The sequence below is a fragment of the Talpa occidentalis genome, unplaced genomic scaffold (genome assembly GCF_014898055.3).
Source record: "Talpa occidentalis isolate TD23 unplaced genomic scaffold, MPIMG_talOcc4v2.1 talOcc4.4, whole genome shotgun sequence".
Classification (NCBI taxonomy): Eukaryota; Metazoa; Chordata; class Mammalia; order Eulipotyphla; family Talpidae; genus Talpa; species Talpa occidentalis.
The window spans coordinates 34,852,929-34,880,191 of NW_023604295.1; the positions used below are offsets into that span (position 1 = coordinate 34,852,929).

Here is a 27,263-nt window from a genome sequence, read left to right on the forward strand (position 1 = left end):
CACAAAGATTGCCACTAATCATATTTGGAAGCTAATGGTAATATATGCATGAATTGTGACTTTTTTTTAATATCATGCTGTGGGACTTGATGCTAACTGGGATCTCTTTTTTTTTTTTTTATTAATTAGTCAGCAACATTTATTTAATGGCCATTAAGCCCAGAGCAAGGAGAGTGGCAGCTACAGAAGGGCAGAAAGGACTTAAAAACAAATTGACTCATCTCCAAAAAAGCTGCCATATCTTGATGAAAATAGAAAAATGAAAGATTACAAAAACCTAAAAGCAAAATCTAAACAAGTGCAAATTGATCCTGCAAAAACTTTAAAAATAAAATTTATTATTAAAAAAAAATAAAAAAAAATAAAAATGAAAAGAATATGCAAATTATAAAAACTTGCAGTTCAGTGTTTAAACTTGTATTTTTTTTTTAATACTTTTCCATGAGAGTCTTAGAACTCCAAATGAAGTACACTTCCATGAGGACATTTTCTTGGTCCAATTGCATAATTTAGAGAAGAAAAGAAAACTCTTGTTTTTTTTTTTTTTTTTTTTAATGGAGACTTGAAACTTGGAGCTTCATGAGTCCTTAATCTTTTCTCCTCATCATTAAAACTTGTAGAACTTTGAACAATTTACTTCTCTGTGTCTGTGTCATCATATAAAAATGGGAATAATAATAGGGTTGTTATCTCATAGGATTGTTAGGAGGATTAAATATATAATCCTATTCTATGAAGCTCCCTTCCTCTTTTTTTATTATAAATTTTATTTTTATATTCCTCATACAATTGCAACCCCCTTATTTTGACCCCAATCCCTCCCCTCCCTGCCCCCCACCCCCCATAGAGTGTCTCTGGTTCATAGTTGTTTGTTGATTTGATTTTTACTTTCTTATAGTTATTCTTTTTCCTGGTCCCTTATTTAAGTTTTCTAGATTCCTGCTATGAGTGAGACCATCTGGTATTTTTCTTTTTCTTTCTGGCTTATTTCACTGAGCATGATCCCTTCCAGCTCCATCCATGTTGCTGCAAATTGCATGTGTTTATCTTTTTTGAATGCTGAGTAATATTCCATGGTGTATATGTACCACATCTTCTGGATCCAGTCATCTATTTTTGGGCATTTGGGTTGTTTCCAAAGCTTAGCTATTGTAAATAGTGCTGCTATAAACACAGGGGTGCAGGTGCTCTTTGGAATTGATGTTTCTGTGTCCTCTGGGTAAATACCTAGGAGTAGAATTGCTGGATCATATGGAAGCTCTATGTTTAGTAGGTCAAGAAATCTCCACACAGCTCTCCATAGTGGTTGGATCAGTTTGCACTCCCACCAACAGTGCAGGAGAGTTCCTTTTTCTCCACAACCTCGCCAACATTTGTTGTTGCTAGTTTTTTTATAATTGGTGTGATAAGAGATCATTAAGTTATAGATTAATATGACACCATTTATGTTTTTCTCAGTGGCAAATAATAATTCATATTGTAATCAAAGGCATAATGTTATTTGAGTAATGTCCTTACTAGAATAGAATCTCACACATAGTAATTTATAGAGACTGATACTTCTATCATTATTCAAATACCATATTTTTGGTTTTGCGAAATAATTTCACCAAATCTCATGACTTCTGTACCATGAATCAAATATACTTATGATTCCTCATCATTGAGTTCATTCAGTCTGAAGACATGTGAGAGATCACACGACTGGTAACTGAACGACCTAGGTTGTAAATTCAGGTTGTTTTATTTATATTTCATCCGCCACACCTTTATTGATTCTTGCTGCATTGTATGAACGTGGGTATTCTGAATAAGGGGTAACTATGGCAATTTAGGTCCTTCCTCTTAAAACAGAGCAAACCGGGTAGGGTGGGGGGGATCAGGTTCACCCAGTTGATGTGTCCTCAGCTGCAACCTTAAGAACAAAGACAAGACAGGATCAAAAGGAGACATGGGAAGAAACAACAATAAAAGGATAGATTTACCTGGTGAGTGAGAAAAGGGAGGAGTAGTGGAGGGAAGGGAGGGATGGAAGGAGGAAGGGGTAGAGAGAGAGAGAAAGAGAGAGAGAGAGAACACAGGTTGTCATGTGACCAGATATAATTTGTCCTATCCAGGATTGAGTCCACTGAGCAGAAACTGAGGTCCAAGCCAAAGCTACATTGGCAAGCTTGTGACTTCTCTACTGTCATCCCCAATCACCAGAAGTTTACTCTTCAATCCCTACCCTTTCTTCTGTCAAAGTGTCAGAAGTTCAATTGGCGAGAGCCCAGCAGCATTTTAGTTTCCAAAAGTCCCATCTCCACCATCTACTTCCATCAAATCTCACTCAGGGGGCTAGAATCTGTAAAGCTCCACCTTATGTCATAGAGTTTGCTGTGAGTCCTACTCAGTGGCCTGGAGGTTGCTCTTCACTGTTCCTCTTACACTCTGACCTTAAATGGTGAGGAAAGACTAAGGGCATGTAAAGATAAATAAGTCAGTAAACAAATTCAGATAGTGAAACAGGATAAAACTGCAGATAGAGGTGTCTGAAGTGATGTTTGTTAGAAAAGTCAAGTGATGCTTCTCTGAGGGGTTGATGTCTGAAGTGATATCTCAACGTCAAGTAAGAGCTTGCATTTACAGAGCAATACATGTGCCCAGACATAGAAATGTGCTGGGGTGTTTTGAGTACCTGGAATGAGGCAGCTTGGGCCAAGAAAATAGAAGCCTACAGTCCCATGTGAGGGAGATACACAGCCATAATTTTAGGTTGCAGGTAGCAGATGTTCCCTTTTCTCTCTTGGGAGCAAAGGAGTGAGGTATTCTTATTAATGTGTGTATACTGAGAGTTTAGGGAAGTTCTTTCATTCTGGAGAGAGTCCTTAGTGCACAGGTTGTTTTTTTCTCTGGTCTAAATGAGTACACTGGAAAACATTGCTATGGAATGATTTTCCCTAGTTTTATACATTGTACAGTGCTAGTGATATCTAGTTGAGTCACATATTTTCTCCTAAGTGTCAATTTTGGAGAATTTTTAAAAGCTTAAAATCTTCCAACTAGAAAGTTCCAATACTATTAAACCTTATGTGGTAACTTTTCATAGACTATGAAATTATTCCATAAAAGGAATCACTAGTGATTTTTTTGTTTTTACTTCTGTGGTTCTTTGGTATTGCCTCTCTTGGTATCAGCTATTTAGAAATATCAATTCTGTCTTGAAATAGCCCATCAAATAATGACTCATGCCAAGTCTATAGTTTATTTATTCCTTCTTTCATGATTGTCAACACCTGTTTAATCTGATCATATAAAAAAAACCCTGATGATCTATTTATTTCCAAATATAGTTCTCATCACCAGTATTTGGTGCTTGCATAGTCCGTAGTCATAAAGCTAAATATGGCTTTAGTTATGACATAAATCTTCCTTATGTCCGATACCATGGATATCAATTTGGAAGGAGGCATTCTTTTGGGATCTTGTTTCATGATTTTAGCTAATGCTTTTCCTGAACCCAATTCCTTATTTATGAAATGTAGATATTGAAATAAATGAATTTTCTTGCTCTGTGAGCTGTAATAACACTATCAACTTAACTACTGAGGAGCATCTTATAAATTTGTCGTTTGTAGAAAGTTGTTCAATGACTTATAATCTGGCACAGTGTTTCATTTTTATTAAATGTCAATAGTATAGTTGAACATATTATGGTTATCAGGCTCCAAAACAAGGAGGCAAGCATGTAAGAACTCTGTCAGTACTGAGAGGTTAAATTATGGTATAAAACATAGATCGGTAACTCATTTTTTAATAAGAGATTTTACCACATAATTTACCAACTCAAATGGTGTTTAAAGGAGATGATCAATACATTCACTCAACAAATATTACTGAACATCTTTTTTGTGCCAGGGACTTTTTAGATGCTAGGGTTATAGTGATTGACAACACATCTACAAAATCGAGATACTCAAAAAATATCCTCCAATAAAATATTTTCTATCTGGTACTATAGACCAATATTCATGGTTATTAATGGGCATTCCTAGGAAGGAAAAAAAGTATTAGGGAAACCTGGGGTGACTTCTGACATGTGGCCATTTCGAAATAGGTCTGAAAAACCTGGATTTGCTGGGTTGTTACTGTGGAGAAAACAGAGGAAAGCATTTTTCTGGAAGAGGAAAGAAAATGTGCCAAGGTACAAAGGAAACACACAATAACTCAGTAAACTTGCAGCACAGAGAACAGTTAGTAAAGGCAGTGTCTGCTAGGTCCAAAGGCAGAGGTTGTTAATGTCTGCTTTCATAGAAATGCATGTATCTTACTATGAGGTCACAAGGAAGGCTGAGGACAGCTGGAGGATTATGACATTTGATTTGAGTCACAAAGGATATCTAGGAGTTTTTTGAGACAGACTACAATTAATCCAGGTAGAAGGTACTACAGTGGCTAAAGAAAATGTATATAGAAGAATAGTGTGTTCAGCTGGGTAAGGGATTTGAAGTACCTAGACAATGAGGTATGTGGAATGAGAAAGAATTTATGTTAAAAATATTTTGGTAAGAATTGGAAGGCCAACTTAGAAATATAAGTGGATTCTGTGCAAGGCAATGGACTTCTGTATTTGTTTTTCATCCTTTAGAGAGCTAGGGTTGGTGTAGGTAGTGGTTGGGAGAAGACTGAAACACTGAAAGTTTTAGAAAGGAAATGATAAGAGGTTTTGGAACCATAAATCTGGTGATTTATTTGTTTTGGGGGAATCTTAGACTGTGAATGAAATTTAAGAGTATGTCTTTTGCATTGTTTAAGATAGTGCTTACTAGCCAGCATTTTATGTAGAATTCTACCTGACATCTACTCTTTGCAGAAATGGTCTGTTGTTTCTAGTATTCAGCAATCATAATTAAATAATAAGTATGGAATGATAACCAACATTCATTGAGAACTTACTATGTCACTTCACTTAATACTCACAGCAACCCAATAAGGAAGCTTGTCATTTCTCCTCATTTTATAGATAAAAAGATTGTGGTCCAGAGTATAACTTGTTGAGCTGGCATGTGACAGAGTTGGAATTTGAGCCAAAACAATCTAGCTCCAAACCCTAAAATATGTGAATTAGTGACTGGATGCACTGTTAAAAATACTAATCGTTAAACGTGTCATTTTGGCAAACAGTTTCTTTTTTAATAATTCACTGATTTGTTTCAGTAATTTTGCAACCATTGCCCCAATCTCATTTTAGATTTTTTTTCTTTCACTCTAAAAAGAAATCTCATACCCATTTGTAGACACTTATTATTTTCACCTCCAACCCAGGTAATCTGGAATCTACTTTGAATGGTAATCAGTTTTTAAATGAATATGACTTCATCTTAGTGACAGTTTTGAATAGTAGTAATCTCGTATCCCTACTCACTAATTCAGGAGTGTAACATACTTTACACTTGTAATTTCTAACATCTGCATGCAATTAGTGCTCTCTATTCATAATTTGGGGTAGTGAAGGGTAAAAATGCCAGGCTGTGTGTCAGTGTCATGTGCACATGAGTAAACGCCCTCCCTTGAGTTCTCTGCCTTTCTTATGAAGGGTCAGACACATAGACACACGACCAAACATCACTGGCAAGTGAGATTCTTCCTGAAATCCTGATGTATTTGTTGAAGAACTTGTATTAATTTTTTTTCCTGCTAGAAACTATTGAATTGTTTTTAAAAATCTAGTGTGGGTGCGAATCATTTGGAATGCTTGGCATTTTGAGAATAAAATCCACATCAATTTTAAAGAAAATAAAACTCCCCATTCAGAATAGAGTAGTAATTTCCAGGCATAAAATAGCCCAGCTGTGGAGTGGCTTAAAGGACAATTGGTCTCAGGCAGCAAGTACCAGATAGGATCCTGTAACACAAGTACAGTAACTAGAACACCAGAATTACTCTGCCTATTTGGTTGCACATATATCTAAAATGGCTTAAAATAAAAATTGCAAATGTACCAGATTTGATCAATCTTAGTATTTCTTTCTCTTATTCTCTCATTCCCAAGTTAAAAATAAAATCCGCCTTCCTCATTTTCCTGTGTGCTAGTTAGTAGGATTAACTGGAGTTCTCAACAGGAGAGCAATAGATATAGTAGACGACATTGAATAGTGGGTGAGAGCCCGGTAGAGATAATTATACAGTCACTCCCACTATATTACCCTTCAAAGAAACTGAGCCTAATATTCTCCTCCTAAGCAATTTAACCAACTTCTAAAAAAATATAAGATATTATTTAGAGAATGAAATAGCTACTGTATATAATCAGGAGGGAGAATTATAGCAAATTATAATACTCATTTGATAAGTGTATAAAGAGCTGCACTCAAAGCTTTGTATTGTACCTCCTAAGTAATTGTTCAGTTGTGCTAACTGTCCTTTAAAAAGGAGAAGAGATAAAGAACTGCTAAAAAAAATCAATTGTTATACTTGTTCAGCAAGGATTTCCCCTCTGGGCATAGATTAAGTCTAATTTCATGCTCCATGTTAATTGTGGTGCTTTCTTTGCCTTTTCAAAGATAATGTCCACTTAGAAACATAGCCCCCAATAAAACTGGATGCAATAAAAATGTATTTTAAGCTCTAGGACTTGTATGTACTTATGGGTATAAATATTATATATAGCTATGTCCATTGCACACACGTCCTGATATTTTCAACAAGTTCTGTAGTAGTCAGATCTTTCTAATAATCCTTTCAAGATAATCCAGAAAGGAGGCGCACAGTTCATAGTCATCCCTTTGAGTGGTCCTTATTCCACTTCAGACCGTTGGTGTTTATCCAGACCTGGCTCAGGAGAAGTCCCAGCTCTTTAAATATTCTTTAGTCCTTTACAGACTTGTCATTTTATTTTTAAAGATTTATTCATTTATTTATTTATTTATACAAGCACTGGGTACAGTCAGAAGCGCAGAAGGGTGAGAGAATTCACTAGAGCCATAGGGGAGAGCAGAGCAGGCAGACTGACGAAGTACACTGCTGAGGGGAGCAGTGGGCGGCAAGAGAGGTCTGTGCGCCATGTGGGACCCTCACCCGGCAGCTGGGGATTGAACCAGCGCTGGAGAGGCTGCGGGCAGCTTCACAACCCAGCGCTCAACCGCTGCACCACTGGGGAGGCCCCTACAGACTTGGCATTTTTGTGAAGAATTTGCTTTGGTTCAAATTTGTTCATTTATATCTAAAAGGAATTGGTAGTAGTAAGGAGGTCAGTTTCCCTTTGGTTTGTTTTAAACAAAATAAACAGCCTGATGTGTAAACTTTAAGAGACTTGTTTCAGCACTTTCCATAGAATTTGCAATTATTTTGTGCCATCACTGTCTTAAAGAACAAAAGCAGATCCAACTGTTGTTATGACAAGAAGCCTGACCACATCGTTGCTAAGAGCAGTTACTCTACAGATAGCAGCTTCTTGAGATGAAACACCCCGAGTCCTCTGCTCACTAGTGTGTGAGGACATGTGGAGGACAGAATTGAAGAGATCTGTTTGAGAGGGCGTCACTCATCAATACTCCAGACAAGGATAAATGATGTGACAGTATTTAATCATTCAGGGGATGTTCATGCCGGGGAGGGAGAGGTCAGGAGGAACTATTGTTTATGCACATCAAAATCTTTGCCTTTCTCTCTTGAAAGCTTAACTGTGCCTGCCACGGAGGGAGTTAATAAACAGAGAGAGCTAGACGTCTGAGGTCTGTTCTGGGACAGCAGCAGCTTGCTCCGTGTCCTGGCTGTGTCACCAGGTAGAGCAGTGGGTGAAGTGGAACACAAGCTGCCCTCAGCACCTTGGGTTTCACAGTCTCAGCGTCCAAAGGGCCCTGGGTCATTGAACCTCCCTGGCTCTTTTTGAAAGATGGATATGCTAACGTCTCGGTGCCTCACAAACCTATTATAGCATTTAATTAACAAATGTTCCTCAAATGCTTTGAGCTCCCCGTTCTGATAGATGTGACTGAAATGTAAAGTACCTTTCACTGCCTTATTTATTGCTCCAGCGAACACGCTATATGTTGGCACCATTTATCTTCATTTTAATTTTATCTCCAACAAATATAGGCATTAATTTAAATCACATACAGAACATAACAGTTTTTATAGAGGCAAACTTATTCCAGTGTGCTGCATTTTAATATCGCACTTTACCATCTTTTCTCACTTGCTTCAAGAATAGTATCTCTTCCTGCCTCAGCATTTAATCTTAGGACAACAGAAACTTTTTCTGTGCAGGCATGTTCTTGCTCTCAAACTTCATCTTCCTCACTGCTTTGCTGCTTGTTGCCTGAAAGTTGTTTTGTGACCATGAACAGAGGTGTATATTAGTAGCTGTTTTTTCTCCTTGCTAGTTTAATTTCTCATGGGCTGGGGAGGAATCTAAAATGCTCGGTTTTACAGCTAAGGAGAGTGCTTGGTATTCACCTTTAGATACCTGTTCTAATGTAATAGACACAAGGAAAGACATCCCCCCTTCCTGAAATTCATACATCAAAGAACCCATTAAAGTCATTTATTCTGGTCCTTTTTTCATTTGAAAGGAAAATTCCCCTTTTCTTCATAACTTATTTTTGCAGCAGCTTTGCCTTTCCCCTGAGGGGGAAACATGCTAAATGGGCCTGCTGTATTTATGGCTATGAAACATTACAGTTAGCTGTTACACCCTAAGCAGGGACGATTTCCCGATCCTTAATTTGTGGTCTGAAAAGTTGAGTCCCTCCTCAATTAAGACTTGCAAAATTGCCTCTGACATGGCAGTATATTCCCAGAAGTGAGGACGTGGGAGCAGTAATAACAGAAGCTCAACCCTAAGACAACGTGGTTTCATAAGCCATTTCAGGCTCTTTTAGAAGCTGTCAGGGTGCTTTCCTTCCAAAGTTGTAAGATGAAAAGAAAACAAAGCTTATTTCCCTAGGGCTCTGCATATCTAGGGTTAGGGACATCTGTCATATATAACCTTATTTTTTGTAACATTTTTTTTTTAATAACAATTACTCAGGGGTTAAAAATCTGCCAATTATGGTTTAAGTTCCCTGTTTTATCCCTCTGACAACCCTTTGAGACGGATATCATATTATGGTCATTTTACAGATGAGGAAACAAGGCTAACCAATTTTTTTTTTTTCTTCTACAAGTAGTACTTCATTGCATGGCTGAGACTTTAAATTCAGTACACTTTGATTAATTTGCTTTTGGTAAAGCTGTCTTTAATGTATTCTTGACCTCTTGTTTGTTGCTGACTCGTCCAAAACCCCTTAATCTTTATGGTACTAGGTGGATTTTATCTGTGGCAAGAACACGGTTACCCTGGAAACCCACTAGCTAGAATGGCAATCCAATTATAGCACCACCGCTCTGGTTTTATTAAATTAACGTTGCTGATGACGTGGACTTCAATATTGAAGGACACAAAGAAATGGGTTCTCCCTAGTTGTCCTTGTCTCTTTGGACCATTTAGGATCATTCTCTCCTCCATCGAGCAAACAAACTAAAATTGGGTGTTTGGGTGATTGATTTGATTTGGGGGATAAATTGGTATGGTCTCTTTAAACTGTGGCTTTTCAGTGATCTGTGAGGATACAGGGAAGTGTGAGGAGAGAACCCTGGCTGGAATCTACCTGCCCTCTCGATAACTGTCCTCAATCTACATTGACCTGCTGACAGCTAGCCCTAGGAGGAGCCGCTGGGGCTCATGGTCGGCCCTTTAAGTGCTTCTTATTCCACTTCAGATCATTGGTGTTTATCCAGACTTGGCTCAGGAAAAGTCCCAGCTCTTTAAATATTCTTTAGCCCTTTACAGACTTCAGATGGAACAAGAATTTGCTTTGGTTCAAATTGATTGGTTTCTTTTCAACACTCAGAATTTAAATAGAATCGAATTAATATGATGCTCAGTCCGGTGACACCAGCTTGGAGGAAATGACTTCTTTCCACTAGTGCGTTGTTACCTCGCTCCATGACATGGCAACTGGTAGGCTGGTAGAATGTTTCACATATCACACACTGTGCCAGGTGAATTACCTATTACCTCAGTTACTTTAATCAGCTTTATTTTTAGCTCCATCGTTTTAGAGGAAGTAAAGGTAAAGCTCGAAGAAATGGCTTGCTCATTTGTATAAAGTAAGAAGAGTGACTGCTCATTCTCAGATCTATTCTGTGATGAATTTTGAGTGCAGGCTCCTAACTTGGAGTCTGATGTTTTTTGCTTTATACCATAGCGTCTCGAGGTCAATTTTCTGTATCTCAGAAAACAAAAAACAGGATTAAAAACCTTCAATATGAATTCTTGAACTTCTAACATTAGAACTCTTTTTGGCTTGAAAAAAAAAAAATATTGTAGGCATAACCTGTCTTGAAGATAGTAATCAGGGAGGGGAGGACATTGCAGCTTGCTGTGCACCCTGGTGAGGTGTTATTTCTGTCATCAGTGAACAGATTTCTAGAAGCAGTAATTCAAAATGGCAAAGAATATTGTACATCTTCATACAACATTGTATGTTTTGTGCTAGCTTTTCCAACAGTAAAATAATTGAGGACATTCACTGAAGTCTTGACTTACTATTTTCTGACATGTTGACCTTAACCAATGGCGTTAAGATTTTTGAGCCTCGCTTTCCCATGAGAAAAATGGAACATCAGTAATATGGGGTGATGTTGCATTGTTGTGAAGAAATGAGTAAGCCACATTTCATGTAAAACAGTAGTGTTACTCTTGTGATTACCCAAGTTTCTCTCTCACATTCCTCCTATCTACTCCAATACTTTCTAGTGTGTGAAACTTAATCTGAGAATATCTTTGATGTAAAAACTTCAAATTCTCTGACATTAAGATTTTGTCTCATTTTATCTATGTTATATGGCAAATAACTTGTTACTTCCACATCTGTTTTTCTCTTAATTAGATAAAATTTTATGTATTATCTATACTGGCATTGGTTTTTACACATATAAGTACATATGCAGATTATAAAACCTCTAAAAGTATATATATATATATATATACACACACACACACACACACACACACACACACACACACACACTAACAGTCTTCTGGGGGTATAAGAAAGAACACATTTCTAATAATTCTCTCCATGTTTTTAAAGTTTTTATAATAACCTTTTTGACTTTTGTTTTACAAGTATACCTGCAAATTTATAGAAATATTTTATAAATTATAGATAATATAATGTTTATTTTGATAAATATATATATGTATGTATGTGCATTTGGCAAAAAACAGATACAAGGGCAAATTTAAAAAATAGTAAGATTTTTCTCTACCTCCTTCCTACTTGTCACTTTCCTTTTTTTATGTCTCTCTATTTTTTCATTCCCTCTTTTCCTCCCTCCCTTCTCCCTTTCTTTCTTTCCCTTTCCCACTTATCACTGTCCAGTATCTCTCAGAGCTGGCATTAAAACAATTTTGATCTTAAAATATACTACATTAGAAAAATTTTGAGATTTTGAGAGGTGACTTGTCCTAGTGTCTATATATATCATTGTGGTACTTGAACTTATGTCAAATCAAAAGTATAACTATGATTTTTAGTATTAAAATCAGTATTTAATGAATAGAGAGGCCCTCTTTTTCAACTCCTATGCTGAACGAGAGAACAGTCCCTGAAATACAGGACTGAAGGTTCTGGAAATGCACTTGCAGTTGAGATTTTATGGTTCCCAGGACCTTTATGTTTTCTTTCCTTTTATTTTCAAATTACTTGTAAGATCTTGGTTGGTTAACATTGTAGCAGCGAGGAATTCAGGTATTAACTAAGGTTTATATACTTTATTTCTTTCTCCAGTTACCTGCTATGGGTATGGATTTTATTCCCCATTCTTAGGACCATGCCTGCTCTACTTATACCTTTTTCTTTGTATAATATTTGCAAATCAGTTCAAATTGTGCTGTTAGTTTTTTACTCTTGTAACATTAATCTAGAGTGAAGGTAGTAAGATTTTGCATGTCTGTCTGAATTTTTAAGGGGAAATATTGTTTCTCAACTTCAGGACACTTATTTTAGCAAGTCATCCTCTCATTTTTTTTCAGTTTGATCTTTCCAATTAAGGAGACCACATTTAGTAGTTGCTAGTTGAGACTTGTGTTCTACAATTCTGACTTAGTTCCTCATCTGACCCTCTCTCCCCCTGGCTCACTGAGTCACAATGTGATCTCCAGCTGCTGGTGCTGCTGTCACACACAGCAGGTGAGATTCTGGGGTAATCCAGAGTCACCTTGGAAGTGATTTCAGGAAAAGGTGAAGATTTCTGTCCTACACTGATCATCTTTGACTGGTTTACTGTAGATGGTACTAACATTATAACTGATTATCCCCAAGTCTGTCTCAGTTCCAGCCCATATGGAATTTTGATTTTAGAAAATCATTCAGTGAAATATATTTTCTGTGCTTGGTAGTCAATGATCGCTTACCAAAAAAAAAAAAAAAAAAAGGTGATGGGGAATAAAAATAAACTTATGATAATTCCCATACATTTAACCTTTATCTAGTGAGTAATACCAAAAAGGGAATGAAGCAGGCTCTGCTGACCAGCATTTGCAAATGGATTCCAGGAATGTGGTTAGAGTTGCCAAAGCAATCTCTGAATCCTGCCAAATGCATCCTGTGGGATTTTGCGAAGGGCAGGGAAAGCAAGGGATATGGATGTGTATATGATGTGAGTGTGTTTTACCATTAGTGTGTTGTGGAAAGAAAATGGGTAAAAAGCTGGGAAACCCACACTCTAGACCCAGTTCCACCTAATCTCCTTGGCCCTGGAAAAATCATCTGCCTTCCTTGAAAGTTCAATTATCTTATGTAAAATAAGAATGTCTGATTACTGTCTTTTGTGATTTATTTTCTGTGCTTCAAATTATTCCAATCAGAAGGATCATGCATGTTCATGTCTGTGTTAACATTGCTATCATCCAATAATCCACAATGAAAAAACAAAGCAATCACATTTTGAGATATGAAAATAAAATATTATAGCACTTCTAGTTAGTTATGATCTAACTTTACTAATAATTCTGAATCTAAGTATACTTTTCAAGTCCCTATTGAATTGAGTGTAGCTCAAATCATGGCTTATACAAACTGTGCTACCACTATGCAATACAACTGACAAGGTACCAAGAGCTATTTTTACCAAAAGATCAAAATATTTTATGGTATTTCTCGTGAGAGTAATACTAGTAGAATGAAGTGTTTTTTTCTCAATAGGTCTCTCCTTTTCCAATTTAAGAAATTGTGACCCAAACATTTAGTATTTAATTATAGCAAATAAAACCTATAAAAGTACCAATCTTTTGATAGATCAGTAATAACTAGGGACTCTGCCCCTTCAATCATGTGGTTTTTTTTTTTTTTTTTGGTTTTGACTATCTTTTCTTTCTTTGTTTCTTTTTTAATGACTTCATTTTTATGTAGAGTATTGAGACATTTTTGGTAATTTTCTGTGTCATAAAATTGCTTCCCTGTGCTTGTGGGACAGCTGAAACCTTCCAAGGAATCCAGGAAGTCCCCACTTTGTTGAAAGACCCATGGGGGTGGGAAGAACATATTCCTAGTGTTCTCACCTTATGGTAGGAAGGGGTGTTTTTAAAAAATCAACCTTGCTATCTTGTATAGGGTGCAGATTATAATGCAGCAAGAATTCTCTACATTAGTCTTGCAGCAAAATTGACAAACCAAGGAATGGTTTCTTTTCTACCAATAGTAAAAGATCATCCCATTTGATGATGCAAAAGAGGTGGCGTAGTATTCAATGTTTTGGCAAAACTGGAAGGTCATATGCATTGAGAGATTTAATTTTAAGAATTAGAATTATATATCATGTGGGCTGGCTGGGCAATCCAGCATCCATAGGACAGATCTTTAGGAAGAACAGTTGGCAGAATCTATTCTGTAGAGAAGCCTCAACTCTGCCCTCAGATTTTTTTCAATTTTCTGTAAGACCAACCCAGATTATCTAGAATAATCTTTCTCTTTTAAAGTCAGTTGATTATGGACATTAATCACATCCACATTAATCACATTCATAGCTATACCTAGATTAGTGTTTGATTAAACAACTAGAGACTGTAGTGTGGCAAAATTGATGCGTAAAATTGACCATCAAAGAACTACTATTTTGTACAAAAAATCAAATGCCTATAGTAGAGTAACCTGGGACACTTAAAGGCAAGAAATAGGAACAGCAGAAAACATGTAAGAGAGGAACTATGAGAATGCTAGAGCCCTCTTGGGAATGGTGACTGGAAGTGGTGATGGATGTAGGAGATGGTACATGTGGACAGACCTCAGGTTTGTAGGGATCTGAAAAGCTCCACTTATATCCCCTGGGAATAGTAACATTGTCAAATAGTTACTCTGTATTCTCCAGATTACATAAAGCAGAGTTGCCTGTAGTAGTTCTTATATTTTAACTTGAGTAGCAATTAATATGTTTATATGCTTTGTGAAGGTTGCAAACATTTGACTAAAATATTGTTTCTTCCACATCGCTATCATCCACTAATCTATTGCTGCTAGTTGTTACTTATTGACAACGTGGCAAAATGGCTCACTGTCTCTCATTGGTGTCCAAGCTTTCAGAATTGTTGGAAGGTGTCAGGCCTCTACTCTTGGTTTCTCCTCCCGTGACTCTTGTCTCCTGTGACTCTTATCTCTGTTCAGCTACAGTCACCACTCCCATGGTTACACCCTGGATCTTGTCATTACTTGGCGTGATCATAAAAACAAAAACATCCTCTGAACACAACACTGCATTTTCCCCCTCTCTTTCAGTCAATGCTTATTTTCTTCAGCATCATTGCCTTCTGTTACCTTTATTTCTATTCCCCCCATCTATTTCTTTATAGTCAAACTTAGATTCTATGGTTCAGCAATTTAGTCCAGTCTGTCCAATACTTTCAGTAGACTCTTTCCAGAATTTTGGTTTGTGTACCTGTTCTGTTTAACCTGTGTGCATTTAGGCCATCTTGTCCACATTTCAGGATAATTGCTACATTCTCTTGTTTTGTTTTGTTTTTCCCCTATCTCTCAAGGAAGTTGCTAAACTTCCTTGCCTGCTGCCTACTGCTTGGCACAGTGTCTAGCCAAGATTGGGCCCTCAGTAAATATTTAATGAATGTTTATTATGAGACTGTCTCACTAGTTCACATACATTTCCAACAAAGTCATCACATCTTTCCTTCAATAGTTCAAAATTTACCATAAATTATTACTTTCCTGCCTCTTTAATGACTCCCTTAGAGCCCTACTGCTTCTAGAGAACTATTTACTCAATCAAATCAAGTGGTGTTTTACTAGGAGGGAAAGTCCCAGGACAAGTCCCTTCTTTTGACCACAAAGTTCTATGTTGTCTGTATTTCCTCTAGAAATCTTGCTCTCAAGAAGGCCAAATATTTTAATCCGCTGCCATGATTTTATAAATATAATATAGGAATGCACATAGACTAGATTCCCCGTAGATTATAAGTTTGTCTGGGATGGGGAAAAACAACAAACCTGTTTTCAGCATTATTTGGTAAAAAATTGAGATATATAGCTGACTAGCTTTCATGGAGAGCTGCCTTTTTTTAATCAAGCTTTTGGGGGATTTTTTTTTTTTTTGACAGTTCTGCATACTGAAAGAAAGTTCACAAATTTTAAAAGAAAATGTGGCCCTTTTTATTAGCTCCTTTTACCTCATGCTGAGTCATGGATGAGAGAGAATTTGTAGGCGGCTGAGCTGCAGGAAAAGTAATACTGTCATTTACACTTGCAGGCTGTTATGCTTTCCAGAAAACTTTTTCCGTAGGTTGCGAAAGTGATTAATCTGCTGTTAAAACTGACAAAGAAGGTTCTATGATAAGAGAAGAATTAAATGAGGGATTTTTTTTCTTTAAAAAGTAAGCTTCTCTTTCCAGTTTTAGAGCAGACAAAAAAAATAGATTTGGAAGAATTTTTTTTTTCTTTTTTTTTCTTTTAACTTTTAGTCTTTGTGTGTGTGTGAAATTTGATCATGACTTAAGACAATTACAGGAATTTTCTATTTAGATTATGCCTTTATTGGCATGGTTCATTCCTCATGTTTTATATCTAAATTATTCATTTCTACATCCTGTTCCTTCACTTGTTTTTTTTTTTTTCTTTTATACTTCTATATTTGGGTCTTATTTTTTCATACTTTTGACATCATCTTACTTCTCAATCCCAGATCTCTGCAACTGACTTTCTTTTTACATTTAAAGTGTTAGAGGTGGTCTAATTTCCTTCTATGATAAAAATTGTTCCCTCCCCCAATATTCCATTCATATAACATTTCTACAACAGCTTGAAAATGTGAACAAACATTATTTGGTTTCGCTGAAATGAAGCACCATTGCCTTAAGTGTTTAGAACATATATTTTCTTCCATTTTTTTATTTTAAAAATGACTTTGAGATGCAAAACTTTCCCTCTGTGTTCTGGCAGTTATACATGGCATTTTAAATTTTCTCAGAGGTCCCCACATTTCAGCTGGTACTCTAAAGGAACAAATAAATAAATAAATAACAAGACATACTTTAACTTTTATAATTATACAGAGAGCCAATGAGTCATTTAGAGCTTTCAGAGTCCTCAGAAAGGTAGATGAGCATGTCCAAAGATTATTGAACTTGTTACTTTAGCATTTTAATGCCTGAATTTATAACTAGTTCATATGGGTTTGACCTTTTTCCTTTTACGTTTTTCTATTCATACCTCTCTGCATTTAATGCTAGTAGGCTATGTCAAGTTATTTTACTCTTTTTTCCTTCTTCCTCTCCTTGTTTTTGAGGACTGACTTCTGAGCTTGAGCCATTTCCTTGGCAACTGAGTGGATTCATGGGAGAGAATTCTCTCACAGCTCTGACAACACTGCCCACAGTAGAGAGGGAAGGACAGAGAAAAAGCCCCTTCTTTAAGCTAAGGGACCAGCACAGGGCATTTGCCATCCTTCCTTCAGTTCTAAGGTTTAGATATACATACCACTTTTGCCCCAGGCTACAAATCTAGGTGTTAAATTTCTGAAGTTGAAAATGTCAAAATCATTTACAATCGAAAACCTGCTAACTATTACTGTATCTTTATATGGATATTTCATAGTGGCAAAAAATAGAGAATATGTAAATGCACTTGTTTTATATCTGAATTGCCAAGATTATTTCTGTTCCTTCATTAAATATGTATGAAATATATGTGAACACACACATACACACATTATCTGTATGTTTATTTACCTATGGAGAGAGCATATACTAACTAACATGGTATACAGTTTCTCCATTTCCAAGATGCCATTATGTACAGTCCCTGGCTGTCTCTTGCAGTAAAAGAGTGTAATATTTTGGAGGGAATGTCCTTGAGGCAGGATGAGATGCGGCGATCCTTTATGTTATACTTTCCCATAGAGCCAAGGTCATTGCTACCCACTGAAATGACTACATGCTTCTTTGTCTTAGCTTTCATAGTAACACGGACTAGCTTTTAAATCAGAAGGAAAGAAACTTTCTTTTGTTGTGCTTATTTTTATTGTTGTTGTTCAGATAAGCTGTCTTCTCTTGCCTGCAGTATTTTTAAGTTCGGAATACTTTGATTTGACATTTTTCAAAAGAAAAGGTACTATAGATATTACGGAAATGTGTTTTTCTTAACTAAATACCAGTTAAAATATTTATACCAGGAGGTAGTCATGAAGCAACAGTAATGTGATAGGACTTGTTCAATGGGAGAATGAAGCCCTGTGAGGAACAAGTGCAATAAATGATGAAGCACCACAAGCTAGGTCTAGCAGTCCACCCTTGACTAGGTTTAATGGATATTAGAAAAGAACCTTGCCCTGTGGAAAAAAAATACTGAAAAATGAACCATGATGTAAAATAAAATAAAATAAAATAAAAAGAAAGAAACCTTGGAAATGATGAGAAGCATATATAAGAAAACTTGGTGTTAAACTAATAAAAGACATTGGAATGTCTATTTTAAACATTAGAAAGAGTTGAGTTTATGTGTGAGGGACCACAGAGCAAGACAAGTTTCACTAACATGCTCATAGAAAAGTAATTTATCTCTCCTAAGAGAAATGGGTCCTCAGAATGCTGGTGATTTAATCTGTGCCTGTTGCTGGTGAGTTTCTCCATTCGTCCTCAACATTTTCCACAACATATAATGGACCTTAAATGTTGTTCTAAAGAAAGTTGACTCTACTGAGGACTGGTACATAAAAGGGCATTTCTTGTGATTATTTTCATGTTGTTATTCTACATGGCCTGCAAGACCCAAGTGCCAGATGCTAAATGCTAACAACATAATGTATCCTTAATTAAATATTACATTTGCAATACAATTAATAATGTGGCCTGTTTCCATAACTTTATTAACAAATTACCATAATTTTCATGTAATAGACTAATAAAAAGGCAGTGTGTTTTGAAACAGCCTTCCCTAAAGTGGTTATGTGCTGTGTGTCTGTTGAATTTTGAATTTAGATGAAGAGATTGATGACCAGACTTATCTGATTCGGTGTAATCAAGACTTTAAATTAGTGAGGAATCCTGTAGGATCTGGTATTGTTCTGCTTCCTTTAAAGTAAAATAAATGTTTTGCTTCGCGGTATACTACTTAAGAGGTTTAGGGGATAATTCACCTATTTCCATTGTACCACCTCTCTTAAACTCCCTAAAAAAACCAAACTCAATACACAAAAATGTTAATTTTGAGTATGCAATACATTGGACTGTAATGGTTTCTAATGAATGGGAGGTCATGCTTCTGGTTCTGTGGCCATTGTTGATATTGTTTTAATTTTCACAATGTGTTAACATGATAATTAAATTCCCCTGGTTGTCCTCTGAGGAAGGAATTTTAAATGGCACCACACATGGAGGAAAAACTTTGATATTTTAAAATAATATTATCTTTTAAAATGAGATCATTTGTACGTACAGAATAGTGTATATAACTATGATAATAAGACTTTAATAAAACATTTCGTAAACTGCCTTTTTCAAGACTTTAAAAATGTCACCCTCAGCTAAACAGAATTAATTTGCATCAGAGGTGTGTGTGTCCTTACTCTTAATGAAACAACCATCCCTCTCTTCAGAAAGTAATTGTTCTCCTTGCGATGCATTTTTTTTTTCTTAGCACTGAATGTCCGTCTCCTGTCCTCCTTTTGCCCTAATATCTATCCCTTAATTCTATCAGATTAGTTGTCAACTAAAATAAAAGACAGATGTTACCCTTTACAATCTGCCCTGATCTAATTTTGCAGTCTTGCTTTAGGTACTTGCTTTAATGTACAAATGACTAACAGAAACACACTAATGTACAAGTGACTAGCAGAACCATGAAGGCTAGATTCAGACACCAGGATTAGACTATTCTCTGACCTCAGACAAGTTACTCTGTTTCACTAGATCTCAGTTTTCCCATCTATAAAATGGGGATACTAATAGACTCCTTTTGCTCTATGTAAAGCACTGAGTTAAAAACTGGCTCATGGTATGTTGCTGCTGTTATTAAATTCCTGCCAAACTTGTTCTCCCTTGTCCCATCCTTTGTCTGTGCCTCTGCTGACATCATTTGCTGAAAAACAATCGGCCTTCTTCTCCTGTATCACAGATGCTGTGTATGCACACATAGCATGAATCTGCGTGTATGTTCTAATTCTATCCCACAAGACAAATTCATATGCACTCTCTACCTGTCAGTGTGGGAATAATCCATCTGAAACCTCAATAATTCCTCCCATATTACTTAGCATTTTTAACTTTTGTGTGAATTGGCATTTACTGGTATGTTTCATCACTTTTCCTGGTATGTGAGCTCCTTGCAGGGAACTTGTGATGAAGTTCCCTGTACTGCAAAAAGCCTTGTGATCTACTGTGCTTATTTGATTAGAAGGAAATGCCTTTCTCTATATATATCTGATTTGAGACAATTTGAATGTACATGATGCAGTCTTTTATTTTTGCATTTATCCTGTCATTTCTGGGAATTGGCAAATATCAGAAAATTAGGAGGAACAAAAATAAGTACATTTGGGCCATTTAATAATGTGAGTTCCTCTTGTATCCTTCCCTCATTTAGCTCTCAATAGTTTTGCAAAAGAACAGAAAATTCTTTATTAAATAGATTTTCTAGGTCATATCTACTATATGAATGATGTTCTTTAGCAATGAATAATTAGATAAAATGAATATTTGCATACATGTAGTGTATGTATGTGTGTATATATATATATAGATATATGTATAGATATATGAACACTACACAAGGAACTATAAGCACCTGTATTATATTTTTTATGTTCATGAGTATTATATACATTAGTAGTTACCTTCTGAAAACTGTAATGCTGCTATGTCTCTCAAAATATTATGCTCTGAAGTAAGGTTTTAACATCCTATAGTCTGCAATAAAGGTCTTGTTGCATTATTTCTTTTTTTTTTGAAATTTATTTTTTTTATTTTATTTTTTTAAAATAAATTTTATTTTTATATTCCCCATACAATTGTAACACCCTTATTTTGACCCCAATTCCGCCCCTCCCCGCCCCCCACCCTTCATAGACTGTCTCTGGTTCATAGTTTTTTGTTGATTTTGATTTTCACTTTCTTATAGTTATTCATTTTCCTGGTCTCTTATTTAAGTTTTCTAGATTCTACTATGAGTGAGACCATCCGGTATTTTTCTTTTTCTTTCTGGCTTATTTCGCTGAGCATGATCCCTTCCAGCGCCATCCATGTTGCTGCAAATTGCATGTGTTTATCTTTTTTGAATGCTGAGTAATATTACATGGTGTATATGTACCACATCTTCTTGATCCAGTCATCTATTTTTGGGCATTTGGGTTGTTTCCAAAGCTTAGCTATTGTAAACAGTGCACAGGAAACATAAAAGGCTAAAAATTATCTATTGTTCATTAAATTTACGTACTGATCATATTTTAAAAGTTGCTTAAATAAAATCATGAAACATTACAATTTCACAAATTTTGTTGTGATATTTCGTTAATTGAGTTTGTAAAGACTTTTAGACTTAATTTTTTATAAGTTGACTATATAAAAATATATTTTTTTTAGATAATGTTGGTTTATTTACAACACGAGATATGATTTAGGGGTATAGATTCACACCTCTTCAAATTTGTTAACACACCAAACAATCTGTTTAACTCCATTTGAAAATGTGAAGGTTTTGCTATTGGTTTTATTTTCATTTTCTGTTATTGTCATTGCTTTGTCAGTGTTGAGAGCATTGTTGCATTCTTGTTTCTGTTGCACTGCACGGAAAGTTACATTGAACCTGTCTGGTTGGTCAGTGTAGAATGAAAAATCATTTTATCTAGGGCAGTAATTTGCAATATCACTGATCCAGGTAAGTGATTGAGACAAGTCAAAAGTGTGACTTGTTTCATAATAATATTTTAGGCTCTATTCGCTCTCTTTTTAGATGCTTCTTGTCTAATAGCAGAATTATCTCCATTTTCTTCCATATTTCTTAAAGCAGATAGTCGTTCATTTTTTTAAGTAGACAAGGTTATTACAAAAGATGTATTTTACGTTAACCTTCATTAGAGGACAAACCATAGTACCATCAAGGAGATAAATGGTTAGCAGCCTCCTGGCCTCTGCTTGGGGATACTAGGGAGTGGTGAAGAGTGTGGCTATATTTACCCAGATGACACCTAGAAATGCAGAGTCAGAATTGCTAGCTTCCTGGAACTGAGTTCTGTTAAGACTGCTCATGACCTCTGAGACCCTCAATTTGTAAGATTCAATACCATTGGAAAACAATGTGGTGCTTTATATAGACAAAGCCAAATATAGTGCTCATTCCTAATTCCAAATCTCAGTTTAAACCTAAATTATTTTAGACAAACTAATATGTGAAATAAAACAGTAATTTGGGGGGTTTGTTGTTGACATGAGGTTTACATAGTCATCTCCATAGTTAGATGATGCCAAGCATTAGAGAGAAGATTGTATCTTTGAATTTTGAACAGAAGTCAAATCATTTAGGTCACTTGGACACATATGCTGTGTTTCCACGCAAAAATGTCTAGCCTTTTTTTAAGTTCCTGTGCATAACCACTGCACTATTTGAATTTCCCAAAAGAAGCAAATTACCCTCTCTCTTAAAGGAGCCATAGACTACAATATGTATATGTCATTTAATTTCAAATTAAGTTTAGAGCATAGGCCTTCCATTGTAAGTAAGCCTTATTCCATGATTCTGTTTCTCTTTTCCTCAGCTTAGTATTTGTCTCAACAAAGTTCGTTTCCAACATATTTTTTTGATTTCCAAATCAACCATACCAGTGGATCTCATTTGTTCTATACATATTCATATTTGGAAATGTCATTGTCTAAAGTAACGATGCTAGAAAAACATATGCTATGACAGAGTTTGTGCAGGTATGAGTCTCCTAGCACTGATTTAGGAGCATTTCCTCTTCAAACCCTGTGCCTTATTAAGGCCTCATTGTTTCTTCCCTAGATGGTTGTGGTAGCTTCTTGTCTGACTCCCTTTATGCTCTTCATAAGCATATGGCTTCCAGATTTATATTCTTCAATACAGCCCTGGTCCTGACATTCTGCATTTAGTTTCCTAAAATCATCCTGTTACAAAGATAGAAGGGTAATAATGGTAATAATAGAAATAACTAATAATTAATGCTCTTAGATGTTCCATCTCAAATATCAAATGTCTTGAAACAACAAGGCTTTTGGAATTTGATATCAGAGGGTTTAACATTGAGGTATTTGTCATGGGTCTGAATTGCATGTGTATAGTGTGACTGATTGAAAGAAGATCATCTGATATACATGGGAAGTGAGTAGGTGGGGAGTTGACATTTTGTGAGAAGTATGTGCCTGGTACTTTGATATACCAGTGCACCTCCTCAAATCTTTGTTATCAGAAACAAACTACTTTGTGAAGAGTGTATAGTATAATTCAGGACAGTGGGAAAATTTTAATGCTTCGCATCCTGGACTTGGTTTGCAATTAAATATGTATAATAAATACTAGGTTATTGCGCTTAAGTGTTCATGTCTGTTAAAGCACATTGACTGCTTGGTTATCACATCATAAGCAGCTTTTCTGAAGAATTAAACAATTTGTCATCTATGATATGTTAAAAAGAAAATACAAAACTGCATATAAATGGGGTTGACATTTAACACCATACCCATCTTAAAACCACACACACACACACACACACACACACATTCACTCAAACAAATACTTTCCTATACTATACATGTAAATGCATAGAAAAAAAGTTTAGAAATTTAACAATTATTCCTTAGGTGTTGAATTATGGTTGTTTTCCATTTTATTTATTAAAGGTTACGATTTTCCACAATAAACAGAGTGCTGCTTTAATGAAGAAACTGCCTTGCATGAGAGCCCAACTACACTATCATTCACAACTCTATGAAACAGTGAATGTTGTATTGTTCAAATATTAAAATCATGGAGTGACACAGGGACAAGTACAAAGTTAAACACTTTATAATTGTAAATACATAGTACTGTTGCCTGCCACCTATGCATAGTATCCCTGAGAAGTTGCATTTTGCTATTTTTTTTTTTTTTGCTTGTTTTCATTACTGGGGTATTGAATGAAGAAATCCAACAATAAAATGAGTAGCTCTATATACCTTTGATACCTCAGAACATGGTATTTTTGCAATTTTCCCCCCATGATTTTCCTTTTTCTCTACCAAGCATGCTTATTCTTGAATTTCTATGTCAATCATCCTAGAACACAAGGGCATTTTCTGTCTCTCTCCCCTCCTCCACATACATGTACATACCTAGTCTAATGACAATTTAAAAAATGGGGGAATAACTTCATGGTGAGTGTTTATTCATTATTGCATTCATTCCTCAGTGATGTTCTGTTAGGCTGCTTTGTGCTACCACATTCAAAGTACTGTGGAAGCATAAATAGATGAATATTAGAGCATGGTCCCTATGCTTGAGCTGTATAGTTTAGAACAGTTGTTCTTAAACTTGTGTGTTTATAGGTATTACCTAGGTGGCATTTATCTAAGGAACTTGCAATATTGAGGGAAAAACACATTAAGGGAGTTCAAATTTAGCTGCTCATGTGAAGTATGATGTGTTCTCAGTCCTGACTGTGTGGGGGAAGGAACTGAGTAACATAGAAAACAAGAACTAGCCTAATGTCATCCAGTAGTTAGAGGAGAATGAAAGCCCCTGGCCCTCGTTTCTTAAGCCAGTGTTCTTTGGCTGGAACTCAGCTCTGTTTAAAAAATGAATGGGCTGCCGTTGAACACTGTATTCCAAATAGAGTTTGTCAGACTTCTGGGAATCTGAGATGTTTCCACTGGTTTTCTGCCTGTTTCCCCAGACTGTAGTTGAATTCATTGAGGCCAGGAACCATAACTTGTTACCCAGCAGCTGGCACAATTCCTGGAATTTAGAAGATGGTCAGTTAATGGTCAATGACTGTATAAATGACACCATTTCTTTAAAAATGAATTGTAAAGTCATATAGTTAGGGACAGCTAATCATATTTGTTTCTGATGGTTTGAAAAGTGGAAATTATTTGTGAAAAGATGTGTTTGGGGAATTTTTTTTCTCTATAAACAATACTATTTTTTTCAATGTAACTATACATGCTCATTTTATAATAAAATGAAGGAAAAAGAATAAAATAGTTATTTCCTAATATCCTTTTTTCTTACTTTAAATATTAGATTTTAATCATGCCATGTGTACAAGTTTATTTCTGTTATTTTCACTTAACATTATAAGGGGTTAATCATTCTGTAACATACAAATATTCGGTCTGGGACTCCTGGTGGCCTAAAGGTTGAGTCTTAGTGCTATCACCACAAGGGCCTGAGTTCAATCCCAACCAGGGAGCTGACCACATACGATACAGCAAACCTCTCCTGTCATGCCCGCTGTTTCCCTTAGCAAAGTATCAGTAAATCTGCCTGTTCTGCTCCCATTCTCTGGTGAATCCTCTCACCCCCTGCATATCTGGCCTATATCCTAGTTCTTCCATAAAAAATAAATAAATCTTTAGAATGAACAAACAAAAAACAAACATTGGGTTTGGGCCTCCCTGGTAGCACAGGGGGTTAAGCACCACACTGAAGCAATCTGCACCTCTGCAGCATGAGTTCCATCACTGGCCAGCCAGGGACCAACCACATGGTGGAGCAGACCTCTCTGTCTCACCCGCTGCTGCTCCCCTCAGCAGTGTGTTTCAGTCAGTCTGCCTGTTCTTCTCCCATTCTGTCCTCTGATGAATCCTTTCCCCCTCCCCAATCTCTGGCCTGTGCCCCAGCTCTTGTATGCATAAATAAATAAATCTTAAAACAAATTGAGTTTACCAAAAAATCCTTGAAAATTGTATTCAAGGTTTGAGAAGGACCTCAGAAATCAGAAAGTATCTGAAATCAAAGGCATTCTTTAGATGCTTTGATTAACAGATATCTTTCATTTCTTCCAGCCAACTCCCCTTATAAAGAGGACATTGAGTCCCAAAGAACAACACGAGAAAATTTGTATTGACCTAGGACTTCACACCTTGTTGTCCTAATGTAAAATTGTGTGCCAAAAAGTTATTTTTGAAGTTGTTTCTGTTCTCTATCTTGTAGTTCTAAAAAGAAAGAATAAAGATTAAAATACTATTCATTTTATGATAAGAAGGATGCTCACTGGAGGAGGAGTCCCAAATGGGTGCATGCCCTCAGTCATTTGCACCCTTCAGCTGATGAAGGGTTTCAGCCTTTGTTTTGCTTGTCCTTACTGTTGCATAATGCTTGGCCACCATATTACCTAGTCAAATAGTGGGGGTCTTTTGCAAAAACAATCCTCACTTTCCAATTGCCGGTGTCTGTCTACAAAAGAGAAAGCACTCTTTTCTACTCCAACTTCTAGCACATTTGCTGCACTGCATGATCTAAAATGCCAAACAGACTCATCAGCAAAGCTTTCAAAAATAAGTGGACAAATCACAAAGCACGGTTTGGAGGGCCGTTTAAACTAGAACTACTGATGCGCTTGTCATTGTTATTTTTAAGAGGACTGTTCAGACATTGCAAAATAATTTACCAATTTTCCCTCACCTCTGAGGTTGTAAACACAATCCTATCATTTAAATAGTTGCTCAGAGAAAGCGAGAAGGGAGGTTACCTTGATTGTGCAGTCAGTGATTGAGTGACAAAGACAGGTGTGAGAGAAACCTTTGTTTCCAGATCAACTCATCCCTTGCCTCACCTTTTCAGGCCACATCAACTACTAGGAATGAATCTATCCCATGTGGTCATTGCAGGATTTATCCGGGCATTTGCTGAACCTGCTTACAATTTATTTTTACTTCTTCCCATAGACGTGGATTTGGCACAGGAGAGTGAATTCTTTCTGGAACAGCAGATGTGCCTGGTACACTCGTTTGCTGTAACCATTTGTGCTGGGTTGAAAAAAAAATTAAAAGTGCAGAATTGTTGAAGGGGGAGGTTAAAAAACCAGAAACATTTTAGTGATTATGCAAAGTTAGAATATGAGTAATTTTACTGCAGTTAGTCATTATGGGCTTCCATAGCTTGTTTTACAAGGATAAAGGGATATGTACAGGTTCAGTGAATAGAGCTCTTAGTTGTCCCTAATAGTTGCTTTTTATGAAAACATTTTCTCCCCTTCTTTCTTCTCAGTGGCAAAAGTGTTCTCTCTTCCGAAATTACCCTTCTGTGATTCAGCCCCTTTCTCCATCTACAATGAATGGACAAACAGCCTCCATTTCAGGGAACAAATATGTTAGGAGAAGAAAAAAAAAATTTTCCCATTCATTATATGATGCAGGGGGGTATATCTGGATTGTAGTAATATAGCGGCCATTAAAAATGATCATGTTTTCTATCAAAAGAAAAAAATACTGAGCAGAAATCTAGTGATTTTGTTATGAGATTAATACTGTGAATATGGTATCCTTTCCATATTTTATTTGAAATATTTAGTAGGTCTTAGCAATTTTGCTCATGGAATCCTCTATGGACTGTAACAAACCACCTATTCCTTTTTTGCTTTGCTTTCGGTCACCTAAATTCCTTTGGAAATATGTGAACGGAGGTCTGTTTGTTTCCACTGAAGCAAATATAGACACTTGCTCACACTGGTGGCTTCCTTACTGAATTCCATTACTATTTTGGAAACTCCTGCATGAAAACACAGCAACCCAACTTGTCCCCATTCAG

At 36.2% G+C, this 27,263-nt stretch overlaps 1 protein-coding gene across 4 annotated transcripts in view; it reads left to right on the top strand.

Annotated features, from left to right (window-relative positions):
• Positions 1-27,263, top strand: part of LPP (LIM domain containing preferred translocation partner in lipoma) — a 640,196-nt gene that overhangs the window by 351,996 nt on the left and 260,937 nt on the right. The window contains exon 1 of one of the 4 annotated variants that reach the window (XM_054700435.1): positions 4,462-4,504. The exons of the other annotated variants lie outside the window; for them this stretch is intronic. The gene's annotated coding sequence lies outside the window, so the exon portion shown is untranslated. Of the gene's footprint in view, positions 1-4,461; positions 4,505-27,263 lie in introns of those variants that run through there. 4 annotated transcript variants of the gene reach the window in all.